Genomic DNA, 24,272 nt, shown 5'->3' with positions numbered 1-24,272 from the left:
TTCACATGGCAACCATAAGAAACAAGGCAATTATACAAGAAACAATTAAGAATTAAAGCAACCTTCAAAATTGCTTCAAGAACACATCATATGCATGATTTAGATATGATGTTCTTCCTTAAATGGCTTGACATTAGATCAAAACTTACACATGTGTCAAATTCCAACAAATAACCTGCTATAAAGATATAGCAATTATAGACACCATATATGTCTCTAAGTGGTCGCTAAACGCATATAGCGACATCATCTTGTGGTCGCAAAAATCCTAATTGCTAACAAAGATAGCAACCACAACTTGCAGTCTTTATTTTGCTACCCCACATGCGGTTGCTATTTGATCTTCAATTGGTCATTATAGTACTGACATGGGAGACCATTTAGATATCACTTAGTGACCACATCGCGTAGTCTTTAAATAGCAATCACATGAGTGGTCGCTATTATCTCATTGCAGTCGCTAATAAAAAATAATGGGATACCAGAAATAAAATATAAACCACTTAGCGATTGTATCATCTAGTAGCTAAAGTTAGAGACCACCACATATGGTAGCTAAACTGGTCTTCGATTTTATTTTAGAGATTAATTTCTAAATGATATTTATTATAATTTATACAATTTTTTAAAATAGTAATAATCTATTTACGTTTAATTTTGGTATTATTATTATATTTAATTTTAAAAAAAATTAAATATAAATATAAAAATCAAAGTTTATACATAATTAAAATTATCCTATTAAAAGTAATGATAATATACAATAACATCCAAATTAAAGATGTATAACTGTCATATTATATAACATTAAATAAAATATACAATATTATAAGAGCTCATCTCTCTCATATTATTTGATACTTGTCTAAAAAATATAGTTTAAAATACCTATAAAATATAAAACAAAAATATAATGTTTAAGTTGAAACTCAATGTCAAATTTAATAATAAACATGCATGAGTTCTAATGATTTTATAATTGTTAAATGCATTAACTGCACAAATTCTAATGATATTATAATTGTTAAATGTATTATTACTTAAAAAATTTAATAATTCTTTTAACTACAATTGAGAACATGTTAGAATTACAAAAAAGAAATTGATTATCACAATTGAATAAAAGAACTGAAATGCCACCCGATACCAAAAAATAATATATTAGTCAACATAAGCATTGTAATGAAATATCTCTCTCTGCCTCATAAGCATTGGATTAGGATACAGGGCAGGATATTACTCAGGTTGTCAAGTAATTAGATCTAACCTAACCCAAAAAGAACTAAAAGAACAATAAAGGCAAAAATATCTCAAACAACAACATTTGATAACCTAAGAATTTAGCTTGTAGTATGATGGTTCAATGATGATGCATCTGTCAAATAACCCCATTTACTGGTAGAATGAAAAATGCCTGTGGACACATGAGAACAATTACCTGTTCGGCCCGTCTCTAGCAAGCCCAAAATCTAAGAGTTTCGGCTTAAAGTTCTAATCACATTTGAGGATTTGAAATCTCGGTATACCACGTGCGAAATTAGAATATGGAAATGAAGAGAAAGTAAGTGACAATAACATTTTCTTTGAAGTTTCAATGTAACAAAATTTTATATGATTTCACAAAAAGAGAAAAAAAAAAAAGTAAAGTGGAAGGTAAAAGAACTGCAGCAAATTGACAGATATCATAACTATTTCACATAATTCTAAACTCAAAATGAGGTCAATAGTTAAATCTCCATGTATCTCATACTTGAATTCCTCATCTCTTTTCTCTGCCAACATTAACCAATACAATCTAGAAAAATTAATACAGATGACAACAATGAATTCGGAATCTAAGTTTCTTCACTCTGATTTTTACACTTTGTTACTAATGGAACTCAAGAATGAACCCACCCAAATGGAATTATCTTGTCAATCGGCTAATGTAGATTTAATGATTATTACTGTAATTATTTAGAAGTTGAATAAAGAACATATATTTATCTCTTTATTTATTTTGGTATTATCATTTGTTTAAAATTAATAAATTTTAATGAAAATTAAATTATTTATTTTCTTATTTAATAATATTTATGGGAGTATTTATTTTTTACAGTAAGAATAAAATAGTGATTTTCTTATCTTGTAACTATCAAACCTCTAAAAATATTAAAGAATTAAACTGGCAATACAATATTGTTTGAATATTTTGTTGTTTTTTTAAAGAATAAGAATTAATATTTAATTTAGTAAAAGAACCAACTTTATAGTGCTGATAACTTTTGGACAGAATTGATTGAAAGCAAATTCCTAGCCCACTACAAGTATTGGGTTGTTTTATTCAAGCTCACAAAACTCATTTTTCAAAGAAAGAGGGCAAAACCACCCATACGGCAATTAGTACACAGAATTAAAGAACTGAAACAAAGTTGAGATGGTGTCTCTCATAATAAATGCAGACAATGAGATGGTGCTTCCTGTTCTACCTAGTAACTCAAGCCAAAAGCGAGGTAGTACGTTCTATCCTAGGAACAGGATGGTGTCTTCTCTACAGGGGCTTGTTTATCAACATAGTGAAGTGGTGCTTCTTGCCTCAATCAAAGTAGCAAGATGGTGTCTCCTACAAGTTTAGCAAAATTGGCGAGATGATATTTCCCATAATCTGAGCAAATGGCAAGGTGGTGCCTTTTATCCTAGGGGCAAGATGGTACCTTCCCTGTAGGGGCTTATTTGATAGCAGTGAAGCGGTGCTTCCTGCCTCAACAAGATTAGTGAGATGGTATCTCATATGATTTCAACAAAACTGGTGAGATGGAGTCTCCCGAAGAGTGTTTAAGCAGTAAGGTGGTGCCTTCTATTTCATAAATCTAGTAAAAATTTGGCAAGATGGTGTCTCTCATAATAAAGACGAATTCTTCAGAAGTATATACAAAGGCAAGATAGTGTCTTCCTCAAATAGAACTCAAGAAAAGAAAATCAATCCAATTGGGTGATATTTAATCATTTTTGCTTCACTTCAAACTTATTCTTTTAAAGGTTGATTTCACATCAAAACCAATTCTTAATAGAACTCCTTTTTTAAAGCAAGGGGCAAACTATTATTACATAACTTTGCTCATTCGTTATATAAGCCCCATGGCAAGAGTAGGATAAGTCTAGTGGAGTGAGCTTTGAGGTAAGAAGAAAAAGACTCTGAAAGATACCAAAGGACTCCCAAAAGCTCTAGATGGATCGATGAAACCCTAAAATTGAGACCGTAAAGTCCCATAAACCTTGACTTAAGTCTTAAACCCTAATCGAGAATGCAAAGCCCTAGAAACCTTTACTGAAGCCTTAAACCCTAATTCAAACCTTAAAACCCTAAAAAACCTTAAACCGAGATAGACAAAACCCTAAAGTCCTTGAAAAGGTACCTTGTGCCACGTGGACTAAGGCCTAAACCACGTAGGCTAAGCTAAGCTCGCGTGGCTTAGTGAGGACCCGTGCAAGCTAAGCCTTGAGCTAAGCCCATGTGGGCTAGGCGATTATCCTACATGGACTAAGGACCTAGAATGCAATCATCATAGGAATGTGAATCTAGGAGGCCTATTCTCTTCTAGGGATGTGTGCTACTATCTGCCTCATCCCAAAAAATACAAAGTTAAATCCTTGACCCTTAAATAACATCAACCAATCAAAAATTAATCTTCCAGAATCCCTAATATTTCTATATATAATAATCTCTTTCCCATTCAAAAATCCTAAAAGCATACATAAACCTTTTTCAAGAAAAAGAAAAACCTAATACTCATCCTCTCCAGCCATTCTTCTTCTCCTCCAACTCATAAGAAGAAAAAAGAACCCTAAACACTTTCCCTTAATCATTCTCCATAGAAACCTCCATTATTAAAAATTCCTCCAAGTCCTCATTTTTAAAGTCCAAATACCCATAGTCATCACTTTAAAATCCTTATTCCATTCAACCCTAAACTTTCATAACCTCGCTCTTTCATTCATGATTTTTGTTTTTAAAGGTGATCTATAGCCATTCTAGAAGCATTATTGTGCCTCTTAGTGTCCTAAGAATTCAAACAAGTTCGTTCCTACCCAAAGCCATAGTTTGCTTTGATTAAATCAAAGGTATAACCCTGAGGGTTAAATCTATGGATTAAACTTATTTTGGATGTGTGTTTAACTTAGTTGTATAATCTTTCACGTCTGAATTAAGTTTTTGTGAGCGCAGTTTTGGGCGTGCACCTAAGTATCTTTAGCGACTACGGTACTAGAAGGCTTTTCAACCTAATTGGGAAAACGCTAACTAGTCAATAAGACTAGCGTTGAGATGGGAGTCGCCACCTAGGTAATCACTGGGACACTTTTACTAATAAGTGGCATTTCTCAGATTCTATAAGGAAGCTTATGCCATAAATCCAAAGATGGATCCTGGAAGCCAACTGCCTTATTTATATATATTAGCCTAATGTAGATGATTCTATGCATGTTTATTGACTGTTTATCAGTCGTTTATTCGCATATTTGAGTCATATTTATTCTTGTTTGATCGCACTTTGGTATGTTTGTGATTTTTTTTCAGGTTTTCGGACTTTTTGATAGAGATTGATTAATTTACGGGCAGAAACCAAGCTATTTGGATGATTTATGCATAATAGATGTTTATCAGAGTCGATTCCTTATTGGCACGCATTTCAAGGCTTTTGCACGGCCTCCCTTGGACAATTTCAGAAATTTGGCATTTCGTGGAGGTTCGTGCCCGTTGCCCGGGCCGTGCATATTTGCACGGACCGTGGCACGACTACGGCACTTCTGCCTATAAATAGGTGCATGCAAAATGAGACAGGGTTCTACTTCTGATTTCTAGACTTCTCTACACGCGCAACCCCTCACTTTTACACCTCTATTCTTGACATTTTGGGAGACCAACGTCATTTCAAAGGATTGATTCGGGGGATTTAAGCAAGGATTGAAGGTTCTAGACTATTGACCGAGACATCCGAGATCTATACTTGAGGCTGGTTTCAGAGTTGGCGCTTGCGACATTTCCACTCCGATTCGAGAGAAGAGGGCTTACATGTTCCATTTCCTTTTCTATTATTTCTTTCCTTTTGTATTTATTTCTTTCATTATGAGTAGTGTTAAGAACCTCCAAGGATTAGAACCACGAACCCTAATGATTATGAACCCGTGAATTACTATCTTAGAAACCCAAGAACAAATTGAGTTTCAAAACCCAAGAACCGCTTAAATCAGATTGCAAGGTATGGTTGATCAAGATCAGAACCTAAAGAAAACTAAGTTCTTTAAACCCTAACCCTTAACACGCCATAAGGATAGATCAATTCCTTGATAAGTGGTTTATGCATTCAACAAGAATTCAAGAATTCAAGCAAATATGCAAAGGAAACAACTACTATAATTTTATCAAAATTCGAATCCCCCAAAACACAACTTAAGGGGCGTTTTTATAGCCACCTAACATAAGAAACCCTAGTAAAACTATTAACCCTAACTGCCACATAAGAAAAATAGGCAATAACATTGTTCTGAACTTAAATAAGAGATTTCAGCCCAAATATTAGCCCACATTGGTCTTCATGTATTTGGACTTGCAAAACATTGAATAAAGCCCATTCAGATGTGTCTTTACTTGGGCCTATCCTAGCATGACCAATTGAGCTTCCTTGACTAGCCCAATCTTGCATATAGCCAATTAAGGCTTCTTGTAGCTTCTTGGACCTTGACCTTGTAATTGGGCCTTGTAGCATGCTCAATGGATCCTTAGCTTTATCTTTGGTTTTCTTGTTGTCCTCTCCATCAAGTCCATCTTTAAGCTTGGCCATGTCCATATCATTCCCTCCTTCTTTAGGATGATTCGTCCTCGAATCAAGTTCATCACCTACATCAAAAGGACTCAAATCAGCTACATTAAATGTACCACTAACATTATACTCACCTTTCAAATCAATCTTGTAGGCATTGTCATTGATCCTCTCAAGGACTTGAAATGGACCATCACCCCTCGGACTTAGTTTAGACTTTCTTTGATTTGGGAACCTTTTTTGCGAAATGCACCCAAACCTAATCTCCAGGTTGGAATACCATTGGAATTCGTCCTTTATTAACCCTCTCAGCCACTTTTGCATTTTGCTTCTCAATTCTCTCTTTAACTTGTTTGTGTAGCTTTTTAACCAAATCTGCCTTAGAAGAACCTTCAACACTAACAAGCTTGTTAAGAGGCAAAGGAATCAAATCAATAGGAGTTAAAGGATTAAAGCCATATACAATTTCAAATGGTGAAGTGTGTGTAGTGCTATGAACAGCTCTATTATATGCAAATTCAACATATGGCAACAAATCCTCCCAAGATTTTAAATTCCTAGAAATCAACGCACGAAGCAATTGAATCAAAGTCCTATTCACAACTTCAGTTTGTCCATCTGTCTGTGGATGGCAAGTAGTAGAAAAAAGCAATTTAGTTCCTAACTTACTCCATAGCACACGCCAAAAGTGACTTAGAAATTTAACATCTCTATCACTAACAATGGTCCTAGGTACTCCATGCAAACGCACAACTTCTCTAAAAAATAAATCAGCAATATGGACAGCATCGTCACTTTTATGGCAAGGGATAAGGTGAGCCATTTTACTAAACCTATCCATAACAACAAATATACTATCTCTACCTTTCCTAGATCTCAGCAAACCAAGTACAAAGTCCATAGACAAATCTGTCCAAGGAACATCAGGAATAGGTAAAGGTGTATATAACCCATGGGGTTGTAATTTGGACTTAGCTTTCAAACACACAATGCATTGACCACAAATTTTATGCACATCACGTTTCATGCATGGCCAATAAAAATGCTCAATCAGAATATCATAAGTCTTTTGCACCCCAAAATGACCCATTAAACCGCCCCCATGTGCTTACCAATACAGCCCGCAATAATTAGGAATACAAAGGCAATTTTTCTTGAAAAGAAATCCCTCAAACACATAAAAATCAGCAGAAACAGCCCCATTAGCACAAGTTGTAAACATGCCGCTGAAATCATTATCACTCACATACAACTCTTTTATGAACTCGGAAGCCCAAAGAATTTAGAATCAAGAGTAGTAAGTAAAGCATACCTTCGAGATAGTGCATCAAAGCAACCACATTCTCCTTACCTTTCTTGTATTTGATCACATATGGGAATGTCTCAATGAACTCCATCCACTTAGCATGTCTTCGGTTTAGTTTTTCTTGCCCCTTGAGATGCTTCAAACTCTCATGATCCGTGTGGATGACAAATTCTTTGGGCCATAAATAGTGTTGCCATGTTTGCAAGGCCCGAACCAAAGCATAGAGTTCTTTGTCATAGGTTGGGTACCGGTACGCTCCATTTAGTTTTTCACTAAAATAGCATATGGGGTCCGCCTTCCCGCATCAAAACAGCCCCAATCCCAATGCCACTAGCATCACACTCAATCTCAAAGGTTTTGTCAAAGTTAGGTAAAACCAACAAAGGAGCGACACAACTTATCTTTAAGCATATTAAAAGCGTGTTCTTGTGCATCACCCCAAGTAAACCCAACATTTTTCTTGACAATTTCATTCAAAGGTGCAGCTATACTACTAAAGTCCTTAATGAACCTCCTATAGAAACTAGCCAAGCCATGAAAACTCCTAACTTGGCTAATGTTTTTAGGTGTTGGCCACTCCCTAATTGTTTTCACTTTCTCCACATCAACCTCGAGCCCCTTTGAACTAACAACAAAACCAAGGAAATTAACTTTATCCATGCAAAAAGCACACTTTTTCAAATTGGCATACAATTTTTCTACCTTAAGAATGTTTAGAACCCTACGCACATGCATGACATGATCATCAATGGACTTGGAATAAACTAAGATATCATCAAAATACACAACCATAAATTTACCAAGACACTCACGCAAGACATGGTTCATCAACCTCATAAAAGTACTAGGTGCATTTGTAAGCCCAAACGGCATAACTAACCACTCATATAGACCATATTTAGTCTTAAAAGCCGTTTTCCACTCATCACCAGTTTTCATGCAAATTTGATAATAACCAGAACGCAAATCAATCTTAGTAAACAAACATGCACCATGCAACTCATCAAGCATATCATCTAACCTAGGAATGGGATGACGATACTTTACCGTTATTTTATTGATTGCATGGCAGTCCACACACATTCTCCATGTGCCATCCTTCTTTGGAACCAAAATCACTGGAACCGCACAAGGACTTAAGCTCTCACGCACATACCCCTTTGACATCAGTTCTTCCACTTGCCTTTGAAGCTCCTTTGTCTCCTCTGGATTACTTCTATAGGCTGGTCTATTTAGTATGGAAGCCCCGGGTATGAAGTCTATTTGATGTTCTATCCCTCTTTGAGGAGGTAATCCACTTGGCATTTCCTGGAAAGACATCGGCAAATTCCCGCAAAAGATTAGCAAACACACTCGGCAAGGAAAGATCAAGTTCGGTGAGTGTTCAAATATACATCTTTATAAGTAACAACAAATAACATCCGACTTGAATGAAATGCATGCCTAACTTCACTTTCCCTAGCCAAAAACTACCCTTTGCCTTTGTTTTCTCTTTAGGTTGAATCTCACCCTTTGGGTTTTCATGCTCCTTTTGTTATTTTCAGCCTCACGCCTCTCTCTTTCCAACTTACATTGGTCATCATACACTTCCTTAGGAGAAAGAGGTGTCAAAGTAACTTTTCTCCCATCCTTCACAAATGAGTACCTATTTAGAAAGCCATCATGGAAGGCCCTTGTATCAAATTCCCATGGCCTACCTAACAAGATATGGCCAGCATGCATTGGCACTACATCACATAGCGCCTCATCTGAATATCTACCAATTGTGAAAGGTACAACAACTTGCTTATTCACTTTGATCTCACCACAATTATTTAACCATAATAATTTATAAGGTCTAGGATGTGGAATTAGATTTAAACCCAATTTTTCAACCATTAAAGTGCTAGCAACATTTGTACAACTACCACCATCAATAATAACAAGACAAGTCTTACCTTGCACATGGCATCTTGTATGGAAAATGTTGTCTCTTTGCTGCTCCAAGGTATCATCTTCCTTCATTTGAACCCTTAGTGTGCACCTAGCCACCAAGAGCTCACCTCCCATAGGACCCTCAATGCAATCATCACTGCCGTCTTCCAATTGTGGTATTTCATCATCATTATCACTCTCTTCACTTGCTGTTTCAATCTCCCCATGGTCTCTAGCCACCATTGCCCGCTTGTTTGGACATTGTGAAGCAATATGGCCATGCCCCAAGCATTTGAAACACTTGATGTCTCTATTCTTTTCTTTGTTAATTTCGGGTTTAGATGTGTCTTTGTTGCCTGAAATGCTTTTCCCTTTGTTGTCATTAGGAATAACCTTATCATCACCTTTCTTACCTCCTTTCCAAGAATTAGACCAATGTGGCCTCCCACTCGAAGTGCCCTTATATTCAAACCTTGCTGTCACTCTAGGTTTTAGTTGCTTTTCCACCTTATTTGCAAGGTGAACTAACTCCTCAAGCTCCACATAATGTTGCAACTCTACCCTATCAGCAATCTCCTTATTAAGCCCACCAATGAATCGTGCCATGGTAGCTTCTCTATCCTCATCCAAATCAGCCCTAGTCGTGAGCATTTCTATCTCCTTATAAAAATCCTCAACACTCCTTGTACCTTGCCTCAAAGATTGGAGTCTTTGATGTAACTCCCTATGGTAATGTCTGGGTACAAAACGCCTTCTCATGATAGTTTTGAGTGCAATCCAATTACCAATAGGCTCTTCCATGTTCCTCCTCCTACTAACCACCAACTGATCCCACCAAACTATAGCATAGTCACTAAATTGGGTAACCACCAATTTCACATTTTTCTCCTCTGAAAAGTTATGGCAATCAAAGATAAGGTCAACTCGCTTTTCCCACTCCAAATATGCCTCCGGATCAGTTTTTCCCAAGAAGGTAGGAATACTAAGTTTGATACTACCTAAGTTCCTATCAACATCATCATAGTTCCCATAACCACCAAAGTGTCCTCTACCTCTACCAAGATTTTGGTATCTCCTAGCTCCTCTACCCAGGCCTCTACCAACCCCACCATAGGCTGCATTATCATACTCCTCAAAACCCTTATCAAAGTCATCCTCATTCATCCCAATTGGCTGCCCATGATTACCTTGCACATTCCCCCCTTCATCAAGCCTATTTCCCAAACCTCGGGCAAGTGCATTAATTTGGTCCATAATGGCTTGTTGATTGGTTGCCATTTCCCTTCGTTGGGCTGCCATGTCAAGTTGCAACCTCTCCATTTGCTCATTCATATTTCTTATGCTTCATTGCACCCTCTCATTTTCATGCATTTGTGCCGTGGGTATGCAGGTAGTTGGCACATTATTACCTCCACTAGAACCACTTGACATGCTGCAATAAGAGTTAGTATGCAATAAAAAAAATCGAAGGAAATTAAGGACCTCACCAACACTCCCTCACGTGTTTACTCTCAATTAATGGGGATGGTCACTCATGTTTCGCACAATCAAGAATGATCACACAAGGCTGAAAACTCACACCACTCAGCTTGTTTTCAAGGATTCTTATGTGAATCAATAACCACACATCAAGTTATTTCACTATGCTTGCAATGCACCAAGAATTATGATCTAAAAAGCTTAGTTGAGGCAAAACGCAAAAGTCAAGAAAATTAAACAAATAGTCACGCTTTCAATAAAATTAGGACTACAAACAAGCGAAAACTTCAAACGGATGCAAATGACATATGAAGAAACAATCTAGATGTAAGAAACAAGAAAGATGCAATTCAGCTTGAAATAGGAAAAGAAGGAACAGTAACAAAAACAAGTGTTTAATGAATCAAGAACGGTGAAAAACTCAAAAAGAAGCAATGGGCATGTAAAAGGAACGAAAATAAGGTGAAAGAAACAAGAATTAAGTTCAAGAACCAAGCAATCAAGTTTCAACCCGAATGGAAATTTCTAACCAAACAGCATTGGAAACAAGCTCAAGAACGAATTAAAACTTCAATTTGATGTATAAGACATGTAAGGAACAGATTTAGGAAGCAAAAATCACAAAGAAGGTTGATCAAGAAAGAAGGTTACCTCTTTATGCTTTAAATGTGTCAAATCTGCCCAAACTCAAAAGATACACAAAGAGGAGAATAAATGAAGGACAAAAACGAATTTAGAGCTGAATTAATTCAAATAAGATGGTATGTATAGGGCTCAGGTCATTGGAATTTAATGTCCCTTTGAATCTTCCCAAACAGCCACCTAATCCTTATTTGTATAGGATTGTGAAAATCTCCCTAATTTCCTCTTAATTTTAGGAAAATCTTAAGAGCAGCTGTAATAGGAACCTTTTAACAACCCTAATATCTATATAATCACCCCAAGAACAATGATTTCAACACCAAACGCGTTTTTCCACTAACAAAGACAGTCAAACCAATCAGACCTATTCCTTTTTTTTTTTTGCTAATTCAGATCTGATTTTTTTTTTGAATCAGAATCAAAACTACAAGAACTAAACAATGTAGATTCAAGAATACCAAGAATACTTCAAGAACAATATCAAGAACTCAAGGAAAACAAACAATAACTTAAAGAAAAGGGATAAATAACCTGATTTAAGAGCCAAAGCTTTGATACCAAATGTTAAGAACCTCCAAGGATTAGAACCACGAACCCTAATGATTATGAACCCGTGAATTACTATCTTAGAAACCCAAGAACAAATTGAGTTTCAAAACCCAAGAACCGCTTAAATCAGATTGCAAGGTATGGTTGATCAAGATCAGAATCTAAAGAAAACTAAGTTCTTTAAACCCTAACCCTTAACACGCCACAAGGATAGATCAATTCCTTGATAAGTGGTTTATGCAGTCAACAAGAATTGAAGAATTCAAGCAAATATGCAAAGGAAACAACTACTATAATTTTATCAAAATTCGAATCCCCTAAAACACAACTTAAGGGGCGTTTTTATAGCCACCTAACATAAGAAACCTTAGTGAAACTATTAACCCTAGCTGCCACATAAGAAAAATAGGCAATAACATTGTTCTGAACTTAAATAAGAGATTTCAGCCCAAATATTAGCCCACACTAGGGCTGCCGAACACATTGGGGTTCACCTTTGTTGATGGATTGTGTTTAATTATAAGATTTTTATCTGCCATTCTTGTAATCTTCTTGCTGTTTAGTAATAAAATTTGATTAAGTTAATTTGAGACGTTGAATTAATTGTCTTTAGGGTTGTTTCTTGACATTGAGAAATGCTTATTACAACTGGAAATTGAATAGTAAGAACTGGTAGTTAACACTTAGAGATAAGGTTAATTCACTCGCTGGATTAAGAATTAACAACTCTTAATAGATCTAGATCACGCTTAACGCTAATCTGTAATAATCTGATAGGAAGAGATTCCATTAGGTTAGTGCAGGTTTCAGAACTTGGTGAGCTTGAGAGAGGAGCCTAGTTTAATTCAGGATTTAGGCACGGATAGCAAGATTGGTAATTTATAAAATCAACCTTAGAATTCCATCACTTAGGTCCCCTTCGGGTTTGCTTCTTTTGTTACGGTTGTCTTTCGACTGTCAATTGCTGTTCATTCATTTATTTGCATTCGTAGTCATTAGTTAAGTAATTTCAACTTCTCACACCTTATTTCAGATTAGATAACATAACGAACAGTAGTAACTTTAGGTTCATCTGATCTCCAAGGATCGACCTTGATACTCACTAGTGCTAGGCCGCATCGATAGGTTCACTGCCTTAGGTGTAGGTTGCATCAGTAGCCCATCATAGCCTTTAATTTCCTTATTTAACAAATCATATAAAGACAACAATTCATATATAGACATACCAAATAACACATATAATTTACCTAGGTCTACCGCATTTTATTCAAACCCAGCCCACACTAGAGTTGTTAAACTAACTTATTAATTAATTATGTACATAGCTTACTTAGTCTAGCCCAATTACAAGTTATGCTTTGATTTCCAACCTTTAAGCCTAATGGACTACTTATTATGACAAGGCCCGTTTTATGTGAACCTAATTCTAGTATAGCCCAATCTTAACTAAAACATGGCAAGGCCCACTATGGGCGACGATTTCAAGCGCGCACCCAAGTGTCTTTAGCGACTACGGCACTGTAAAGCTTTTCAACCTAATCAAGAACGTGCCAACTAGTCACTAAGACTAGCGCGTAGATAAGAGTTGCCATCCGGGTAATCACTGGGACACTTTTGCTAATGAGTGAAGTTTCTCAAATTCCATAAGGAAGTTTATGCCATAAAATTTAGAGATGGATCTCGAAGGCAACTTTCTTATTTGTGTATATTAGTCTTTAATTTTATTGTTTAAAAAATTATTCCCTATAAATACAAGCAATCTATACATAGGCGTACCAAATAACACACATAATTTATCTAGGTCTAGCCCATTTTATTCAAATCCAGCCCACATTGGAGTCATTAGCCTAGTTTACTAGTTAATTATGTATGTAGCCCACCTAGTCTAGCCAAATTAAATATTGTACTTTTGATTTCCAGCCTTTAGACTTAATAGACTACTTATTATGATAAGGCCCGTTCATTGTGATCCTAGTTCTAATTAAGCCCAATCCTAACTAAAACATGCAAAAGCCCACTATGTCTACTTCAATTTTAGGTTTTAGGCCTAGTCAATGTTAATTAGCCTATTGGACTACAATATTCATGTTAGGTTTAATTTTAACCTTAAGTCTATGTGGCCCGTTTTAATTAATCAATCACATAAACACATATTTGGTAATCATACAATAAGTAAAATAAACAAAATAAAAGGTAGAAAATAAACCTAATTATTACAACCCAGCCTACAACTAAACTATGAAGGAAAAAGATCTAAAAATTAATACAGTACATTAAAATATATCAAAATCAATCAAAAGGCGGCTTAGGCAAAAATAGAGTATACTAAGTTGAAAACCCGAAAAGGCAGCTTAGGCAAAAATTAAGGTGTAAAAGTAAGAAAAGAAAAGATATTTAGTTGCTATTTGCATGAGATTGTCGCGAAGCCAACTTTCAATACACAAGTATTAGTACAGCCTCTAGGAAAAACTATTCAATCCTTGAATGTTTGAGTTATCTCTAGAACCATGCTTCTGCGGTCATCATGACTTTTAGGTCTCTGATACGCATTATTGTCTCGATCTCTTTCCATCGACCATTAGGCTCCATGCCATGTGCGGAAGAGCAGGAGATCGAACTCTCAAAGTGTTGATGTTGATGGACACCAAAATGCCTCTATCCAAACTGGAGAATGATTCTTAAAAATATATTACATGTCATAACATGCATATCATGCAACCTTATTACTTTTCTACTTAATGTAATATATGTACACTTGTGTATGTACTAGTAACCTATAATAGAAAAATGAATAAAAGTTTGATGAATAAGAATCTCGCTGCAACAAGTATTGATCTACACTCAGTTTACTTTCCAAAGCAGAAGCTCACAAGTTTACATCCCGAAGCGAAAGATAATTAGCTCATTCCCCAAAGTGGTAAATTAGCTTATTTTCTGAAGCGAAATATTATCAGACATCTCGAAGTGAAAGATCACAAGCCTAATCCTAAAATTGGAGAACCAGTTCAAGTTCTAAAGAACAAGTATACTTCTCAAAGCAAAAAATTTCAAAATGGATTACTAATTTACTCCTCGAAGTAGAAGCTTATGAAGTGGGAAAATCGCTATTTTTTATCCCTAAGCGGAAATTATCCAAGAAAATAAGGAAGTTATCAATTGGACACCTAGAATTGGGAAAACTTACCAAATCACAACCTGAAGCAGAAATTACAACATAATTGCATCCCAAAGCAAAAGTAATTAAGAAGCTAGAGGGAAATCTCTGCAAATACCAAATCAATGGGTGTGGCTCCCAAATCAAAAGGACATGGTTTCCAAATCAACAGGCATGGTCCCTAAATAATTGGGCGTGGCTCCCAAATCAAACGGGCATGGGTCTCAAATTAGCGGGCGTGGTCCCTAAATCAACAGACGTGGGTCCTAAATCATCGAATGTGGTTCCTGAAATCAGACGGGCGTGGTTCCCAAATCAAAGGGCGTGGTCCCTAAATCATCCGGTGTGGCTCTTAAATCAGATAGGCGTGGTCCCCAAATCAGTAGGTGATGTAAAACTTCTAAGGAAGAGAAGGATACACACCAAGATCGATACTTATAAGGTTTGCCAAAAGATATTTGCGGAACTATCACCCTTATTTATAAAGAAATAAGATCAATAGCTATAATGGGATGAACTTAATTAATCCTAGAAACTAACAAGTTAATAGAATTAAATTAAGGTAGAAGTGAAATCAAAACCTAAACAATAAGTTTTAATCTCAAGCACACTTAAAGAAACTCTTTAAGCAAAAACAGGGTTTTCTATTCAATCAAAGATATGTGTTTGCCGAATTACATAGCTCTACTTATAGAGTTTAAAATATATTAATCCTAATCCTAGAATGACTAGGATATGTTGCCAAGATTCCTAAATAAATAAAACTTTGAATTAAAAGAAAAGAAAACTCCTATTTTAACTTGGACTTGTTAAAAGAAAACTCCTAGTTTGACTTGGATTTTGATTTTGAATATTCAACCTTGGACTTGGGCTTTACATTTGGACTTGAATTCAACATAAATCAAAGTTGATCTTCATGTCTTTACGTTCGGCTTTAATCCATGAATGAAATACAATTAATCAAAGTTGAATCTTGATCTTCTAAGTCCAACTCGCTATCCTTGCTTCTTGAATGCATCTTATCTATCACGTGGACCATGAAAGAATACAAGGCAGCCTTGAATCTCTTGCTTCTAGCTTGTATGATTAGACCCTCATACTTCAATGGATCCGTTCGTGGCTTGCTTGGTGGTAAAGGATCAGCCTTGATTTCATCATCCCCTCACTCCTCGAAAGGATTCGTCCTCGAATTAAGACCTTCATCAAAAGAATATGGAGATAAATTAGCAATATTAAATGTAGCACTAACTCCATACTCACCAGGCAAGTCAATCTTGTAAGCATTATTATTGATGTGTTCCAACACTTGAAAAGGTCCATCTCCCCTTGGCATCAACTTGCTTTTTCTTTGATTTGGAAATCTTTCTTTGCGCATGTATATCCACACCCAATCTCCGGGTTCAAAGATCACCTCTTTTCTTCCTTTATTGGCGTGTTTAGCATTTGCTTCATTCTTGCGCTCTAGATTAGTTCGAACCTGTTCATGCAATTTAAGCACATATTTGGCCTTTTTCTTGCCATCAAGGTTAGTTTATTCCTTTAAAGGTAAAGCAATCAGATCTAAATGACTCAAAGATACAAACCCATAGACAATCTCAAAAGGGCAGAATTTAGTTGAAGAATGCATGGTTCTATTATAAGCAAATTTTACATGCGGCAAGCAATCTTCCCAACTCTTAATGTTGCATTTTACCATGGTGCATAGTAGTTGTGATAGTGTTCTATTTACTACTTTAGTTTGACCATCGGTTTGTGGGTGACAAGTTATTGAAAATAACAAGCGTGTACCTAACTTACCCCATAAAGTCTTCCAAAAGTAGCTCAAAAACTTAGTATCCCTATCACTAACTATGGTGCGTGGCATACCATGTAAACGCACTACCTCTCTAAAGAATAGATTAGCAATATGTTGCGCATTATTAGTTTTCTTACAAGCTATAAAATGTGCCATTTTTGAAAACCTATCAACAACAACAAATATGCTATCATGCCCATGCCTAGTTCTAGGTAATCCAAGTACAAAATCCATAGAAATATCAAACTAAGGTGAACTAGGTATAGAGAGAGGCATATACAAACCATGTGGTTAAAGTTTAGACTTAGTATGTTTGCACACAATACAATTTGCACAAAATCTCATAACATCCTTTTTCATGCAAGGCCAATAAAAGTGATTATGCAATACATCTAAAGTCTTTTGAACACCAAAGTGTCCCATCAAACCACCCTCATGTGCTTCTTTCATAAGTAAATCACGCATAGAACAAGAAGGAATGCATAAACGTTTTTCAAAGAAAAGAAAACCATCATGCCTATAATACTTATCAAACGCACCTTGTTCACATGCCTTATACACTTGGCTGAGATTACTATCATCATGATATAGGTCTTTTATTTGTTCAAAACCTAGTAATTTGGCATCTAAAACAGCAAGTAAAGCATACCTTCTAGATAAAGCATCGGCCACTATGTTATCTTTACCTTGCTTGTACTTGATGACATAAGGAAATGCTTCAATAAACTCACTCCATTTAGCATGTCTTCTATTCAGCTTGTTTTGACCCTTTAAGTACTTTAAGGATTCATGATCGGTGTGGATCACGAACTCTTTGGGCAGCAAGTAATGTTGCTATACTTCTAAAGCTCTAACAAGTGCATAGAGTTCCTTGTCATAAGTTGGATACTTCAGGCTTGCTCCATTCAACTTTTCGCTAAAATAGGCTATTGGCTTTCCATCTTGCATTAGAACAGCTCCAATACCTTTATTAAGAAGTTCTTCCACTTGGCGTTGTAGTTTTTTGGTTTCCTCAGGATTTTCTCTATATGTCGACCTATTGGGTATGGTAGAACCGGGTACAAAGTCAATTTGGTGCTCAATTCCACGAATGGGTGGTAACTCACTTGGAATTTCGTCGGGAAATACGTCCTCAAACTCCTATAAAAGAGACTTGAAACTTGAAGGCCAAGAAACATTAAGATCGTTAGTGGTTAGAAAACTTTCTTTGTAAACAAGCATAAGTATTTATTTTTGTGACATTAAAGCTTTTCTCACATCTCTCTCTATTGCCACAAAGCTCACTTTTCTCTCTTTTGCACTCAACTCACCTTTTTCTTGCGCCTCACAACTCAATGTATTCTTTTTGCACAAACTCTCTTTCTCTCCTTTTTCCTCTCTTTCCTCACACCCCTCATGGTTTTCCACATAGCTCTCCTTTTGCTTGTGCACCTTTTCTTTTTCACGTGCACTCTTTCTCTCTCTTTCTTTTTTTTTTCATAGGCAGCAACTTTAAGTTTCATTGTACGTTGGTCTTTATTAACAATCTTTGGACTTAAAGGTGTAAGAGTATAAAGTCTGTTATGAAGTGTAAGACAATAGCAATTTGAACGCCCCTTGTAGATGACATCTCTATCAAACAACCATGGCCTTCCTAAAAGTAGATGACAAGCTTGCATTAGGATCACATCACACAATACTTCATCTTGGAACTTTTGCACACCAAACGCCACCCTAACTTGCTTTGTAACCTTGATACTTCCTGAATCATTCAACTATTGAAGAGTATATGGTTTTGGATATTTGGTTGTTGGAAGTTTCAATCGATCCACCATCATTGTGCTAGCAACGTTAGTGCAACTACCACTATCAATAATTAAAACACAAGGAGTTTTTCTTACCAAACAACGTGTATGGAAGATGTTCTCTCTTTAGCTTTCATCATCAGCCCCTTGTTGCACGTTCAAGGATCTAATGGTGACTCCACATAGCTCACCTGAATGCCCCTCTTGCTTAGCTCCATCATCAGAATAGCAATCTTCCAATTCGGGCATTGAATCTTCATCACTTTCAGCTCCACTATCTTCTTCACTAGCATACACCAATTCGCCTCCTTTTAATATTAAAGTGCGCTTGTTTGGACATTGAGAAGAGATATATCCATAGCCTAAGCATTTGAAGCATTGGATCTTTTTGGGCTTGCCTTTTTGAGTTCGGCCTTTATTACTTTGATCCCTCTTTGTTTCGCCTTTATTATCTTTAGACACTTCCTTTCCTTTATTTTGGGCAGAATTTGGACCTTTCCAATTGGATTTCCAATTAGAATTTGTTGAAGATGAGTTCTTGCTCTTTTGCTTCAATTGCCGCTCTATCTTGATTGCCATGTGTAGCATGTCCTCCATCTCTACATAATGTTGCAATTCAACAAGATTAGCAATATCTTTGTTAAGACCATGCAAAAATCGAGCCATAGTAGCCTCCCTATCCTCTTCTATATTGGCCATAATCAATGCAATCTCCATTTCTTGATAATATTCCTCTACATTTTTTCCCCCTTGTACTAAACTTTGTAGCTTATTGTACAACTCTCTATAGTAATGAGAAGGAACAAAGCATTTTCTCATTATTCGTTTCACTTCAGCCCATGTTTGGATCTCCCCCTCACCATTCCTACGCCTATTACTCACTAGTTGATCCCACCAAATTGCCGCATAATGGGTGAATTCAACTACAGCCAATTTTACTTTCTTCTCCTCACTATAGTTATGGCATTCAAATACTCTCTCAACCTTCTTTTCCCACTCTAGATACAACTCGGGATCACCCTTACCTTGGAATGAAGGAATTGTAAGCTTAATACTACCCAATTTTGAATCTACCTTATTTCTCCTATGGTGAGTTTCGGTTCTATCTCTCCATTCTTCTTCATCTCTCCATGTTCCTCTCCTCGCTCTAGACATACTTTCCTCATCTCGAAAGCTCCTACCTCTCGATTCAGATTTGATTTTTATTAGTTCATCCATCATTTCAGCATACCTATTTTCATTATCAAGCCATTGTCATTCAAGTTTGGAGTTTATAGCCTCCATGAATGCTCTCATATCTGGAATTCTGTGATCGAAATCTTTGGAAGAAGATTGATTAGACATGGTTTCAAGAAGATTGGTTTCTCCCTCACGTGTTTGCACTCATTCAAAGAAAGAGTTTTGTCTTTATGCCCTTCAAAATTAACTCAAATTATAAAAGTTAAAATCACAGCTAACTTAATAAAACACAATTAACAAGTTAGAACATAAATTAATTAAGCTAAAGATGAATTAGAGGAAAAGGAGAATAAAATAACGAACTAAGAATAAGGATGGAAGTAGAAGAGGAAAAGGAATTGAAAAGAGAAGGTTATGTGATATCTTCAAACCTTATTTTCCTTGGATTTTGACCTTGACCAAGTCAATCTTTTTTTTTTAAATCAGCTCCAAATCTTTCTTTCTATACTCTTTCTTTTCTTTTCTTCTTTTAATAACCAAACACAAAAAAAAACACATAGAGCTTAATTTGATTGAAACGTCTCGAAGACTATGATCAAGCAAATTAAAGGAAACGAAATAACAAGATAAAGATATCACAAACCAATTTATCTAGAACGTCTCGAAGACTTTAACTAAACAAAAGAGTATGTGAGTAGAAGAACAACGAAGATAACAAATAGGATACGTAACTAAACCTTGTAAGCTAGCTCTGATACCAAATGATGTAAACCTTCTAAGGAAGAGAAGGATACACGCCAAGATCGATACTTATAAGGTTTGCTAAAAGATGTTTGTGGAACTATCATCCTTATTTATAAAGAAATAAGATCAACAGCTATAATAGGATGAACTTAATTAATCCGCCAAGATCGATACTTATAAGGTTTGCCAAAAGATATTTATGGAACTATCACCCTTATTTATAAAGAAATAAGATCAATAGCTATAATAGGATGAACTTAATTAATCCTAGAAACTAACAAGTTAATAGAATTAAATTAAGGTAGAAGTGAAATTAAAACCTAAACAATAAGTTTTAATCTCAAGAACACTTAAACAAACTCTTTAAGTAAAAATAAGGTTTTCTATTCAATCAAAGATATGTGTTTGCCGAATTACATAGCTCTATTTATAAAGTTTAAAACATATTAATCCTAATCCTAGAATGACTAGGATATGTGGCCAAGATTCCTAAATAAATAAAACTTTGAATTAAAAGAAAAGAAAACTCCTATTTTAACTTGGACTTGTTAAAAGAAAACTCCTAGTTTGACTTGGATTTTGATTTTGAATATTCAACCTTGGACTTGTGCTTTACTTTTGGGCTTGAATTCAACATAAATCAGAGTTGATCTTCATGTCTTTACGTTGGGCTTTAATCCATGAATGAAATACAATTAATCAAAGTTGAATCTTGATCTTCTAAGTCCAACTCGCTATCCTTGCTTCTTGAATGCATCTTATCTATCATGTGGACCATGAAAGAACACAAGGCAGCTGATGTGCGTAAAATACACACACCTAAATGGGGTTTTTAAGATCAATTTTATGGATATTTGGATGTGAATTGGTATCAACACTCACCCTATGTATATGTTTGTGTGCATTAGGTCCACAAGAAGTCAAAGAATGAAAAAGGAAAGAATTGGAGCATAATTGGACGTCAAAGCTGTCGAAACGAGCTAAGTACGGGCATTAGGAAGCTGAACATGGCCGTGTTGGTTTCAACACTGGCTGTGTCCCTAACACGGGCATCAACACGGCCGTGTTGCGTGCATCAAAACATCAAAGAAAAGGAAGTTTTTAGGGAGCACGACCACAGAGAGTAACACGGCCAGGAACACCAGCCCGTGTCCCCAACACGACCAAGAACACGGCCATGTTGGCGGCGATAGGGGAAATAATTAAAAGAACGAAGAGAGGAAAGAAAAAAAGGAGGCTAGGGTTAGAACGTCCAAAACCCTAATTTCTCTCTCTCTAAGGATTTTCTGAGCTGAAACCAAGAAAAAGGAGACTTGGATTAAGGTTTCAATCGGATTCCCTTCATAGATTGAAGATTGGGCTAGGTTCGTTGATTAGTTCTCAAATCGAGCAAGAGGCAACTAGGGTTTGAGATTTCGAATTTGCAAATTTAGGGTTTTTTTTTTCATTCAGCTTGAAAGAGAAGGGTGCACATGCCTTTAATTTTCTTTTCCTTATTTTGTTCCCCAATTGCTTTAACCATGAACATGAGTAGCTAGATCTTTTGAACCCATTGGCTCTACTGTTCACAAAGATTAATCTTAGAAGTGGTTATTATCAAATTAGAATTTGTGTTGGAGATGAGTGAAAATGAATTTCAAGAAAAGAGATGGTTTGTTTGAATGGTTAATCATGCCATTTGGACTAACTAATGCTCCAAGTACTTTCATGAGGTTGATGAATCATGTATTATGTCCTTTATTGGTAGCTTTGTTGTAGTATATGTTAATGATATCTTAATTTACAGTAAATATGTTAGTGAGCATATTAGCCATGTTATAGAAGTGTTATTTGTGTTGAGGGAGAATGAACTCTTTGCTAATTTAATGATGGATTATGCTTAATTGTTAGTTTTATAATTGTCATTCTTGCAATCTTCTTGCTATTTAGTAATAAAAGTTTGATTCAGTTAATTTCAGACGTTGAATTAATTATTTATTGGGTTGTTTCTTGACATTGAGAAATGCTTGTTACAACTGGACATTGAATAGCAAGGACTAATAGTTAACACTTAGAGATAAGGTTGATTTACTCGCCGGATTAAGAATTAATAACTCTTAATAGTTTTAAATCATACTTAATATTGATCTGTAGTAATCCGATAGGAAGAGATTCCATTAGATTAGTGCAGGTTTAGGAATTCGGTAAGCTCGGGAGAGGAACTGGAATTCAATTCAGGATTTAGGCACAGGTAAGCAAGATCGGCAATCCATAAAATCCATCTTTAGAATTCCATCACTTAGGCTCCCTTTTGGGTTTGTTTTTCTCCTTGCAATTGTCTTTTGATTGTTCGTTGTCCTTCATTTACTTATTTGCACTCATAACCATTAGTTGGTACGTTAGAACTTTCACACCCTATTTCAGACTAGATAACATAGTAAACAGTAGTAACTCTAGGTTCACCCGATCTCCAGGGATACGACCTTGATACTCACTAGTGCTAGGTTGCATCGGTAGGTTCACTGCCTTAGGTGTAGGTTGCATAAAGAGCCCATCAAGTTTTTGGCGCTGTTGCCGGGGACACAGTAACGGTGAACTAGAGTGAATTATTTTTATGTTAATTTAGTCATTGTTTGTTTATTCATTTATTCTTTATTTTTTTATTTATTGTTATATTATTTTTAATTGATTGGTGGTTGTTTGGTTTTCGGTTTTAGGTAGTATATGACCAGGAGCTCTAACCCTGATCCTATAGCACCATTATCTAACCCGGAGCGCTCTCTCAGATTATTGAGACGACGTTTGCAGGCAGTTGAGGAGGAGGACGAGTTCTGAGTTCGAGTTCAAGGAGTTGGCTGATGGAGAACCTCGACCCCGTGCCGATGATGATCAAAGGACCATGTATGCGAGTTTGCTCGACCCTCTTTAGATGGGACGAAATGAGTATAGTCGGACTGGCGGCCAACAATTTTGAGATAAAGGCCAATGTTATCCGGATGATCCAGCGTGCAGTTTAGAGGATTGCCCGTGAGGATCCCAATGCACATATCTCCAACTTTTTAGAGATTTGTGACACATTCAAGATAAATGGAACAACCGATGATGCCATTCGGCTGAGATTGTTTCCATTTTCCTTGAGGGATAGAGCAAAGAGATGGCTGCAATCTCTTCCACAACAGACGATCACTACCTGGAAGGCGTTGGCCGAAAAATTTCTATACAAGTATTTTCGTCCAGCTAAAACTGCAAAACTTAGAAATGACATATCTTCTTTTATGCAGTTTGATGATGAAAGCATGTACGATGCATGGGAGAGGTTTAAGGATCTTTTTAGATGCTGCCCACATCACGGATTGCCAGTGTGGATGCAGGTTCAAATCTTCTACAGCGGGTTGAATCTTGCAACGTGGCAGATGGTGGATGCTGCAGCAGGTAGGGCGCTAAATAGTAAGACGCCCGAGCAGGCTCAGAACCTGATAGAGGAAATGGCCATGAACGACTATCAGTGGCAATCCTCTAGGAGCCGACCAAGAAGACAGGGAGTGGTCAACCAAATGGACTCTACAGCAGCCTTGGCAGCTCAAGTGGAGCTTCTAGCCAAGAAGATCGACCAACTCCAGATGCCGGTTCATGCAGCATACGTTGGCTGCGAGTTTTGTGGTGGCCCGCATTACAGTGCGAACTATACCGCGGGAGGTATGTTTGCTTCATCCTCTACTACTTTTCCATCTAATTCTGTTATGTCTTCTGATGTTGAGCAGGTTGACTATATGGGGAATGCCCCAAGGCAGCATAACGATCCTTACAGCAATACATACAACTCTGGGTGGCGCAATCATCCCAACTTCAGTTGGAGGAACAATAACGCTCGGGGGTCCACTGATTCTCGGAGACTTCATCGGTAGTAGCAACATTTAGCTGGGCCTGCACAAGCTCCTCCTCTACTAGA

General features: G+C 36.5%; 1 non-coding gene across 1 annotated transcript; it reads right to left on the bottom strand.

The window, feature by feature from the left end:
• Positions 1-23,571: 23,571 nt before the first annotated feature.
• LOC112536983 lies at positions 23,572-23,678 on the bottom strand. The gene has a single exon (XR_003080905.1). It is a non-coding gene; the product is annotated as a small nucleolar RNA R71 (small nucleolar RNA).
• Between the last annotated feature and the right edge of the window lie 594 nt (positions 23,679-24,272).

Source organism: Ricinus communis, chromosome 4 (assembly GCF_019578655.1).
Source record: "Ricinus communis isolate WT05 ecotype wild-type chromosome 4, ASM1957865v1, whole genome shotgun sequence".
NCBI classification, from domain to species: Eukaryota; Viridiplantae; Streptophyta; class Magnoliopsida; order Malpighiales; family Euphorbiaceae; genus Ricinus; species Ricinus communis.
Note: the sequence above shows the minus strand (reverse complement) of the source record. Positions and strands in the feature narration are given on the sequence as shown.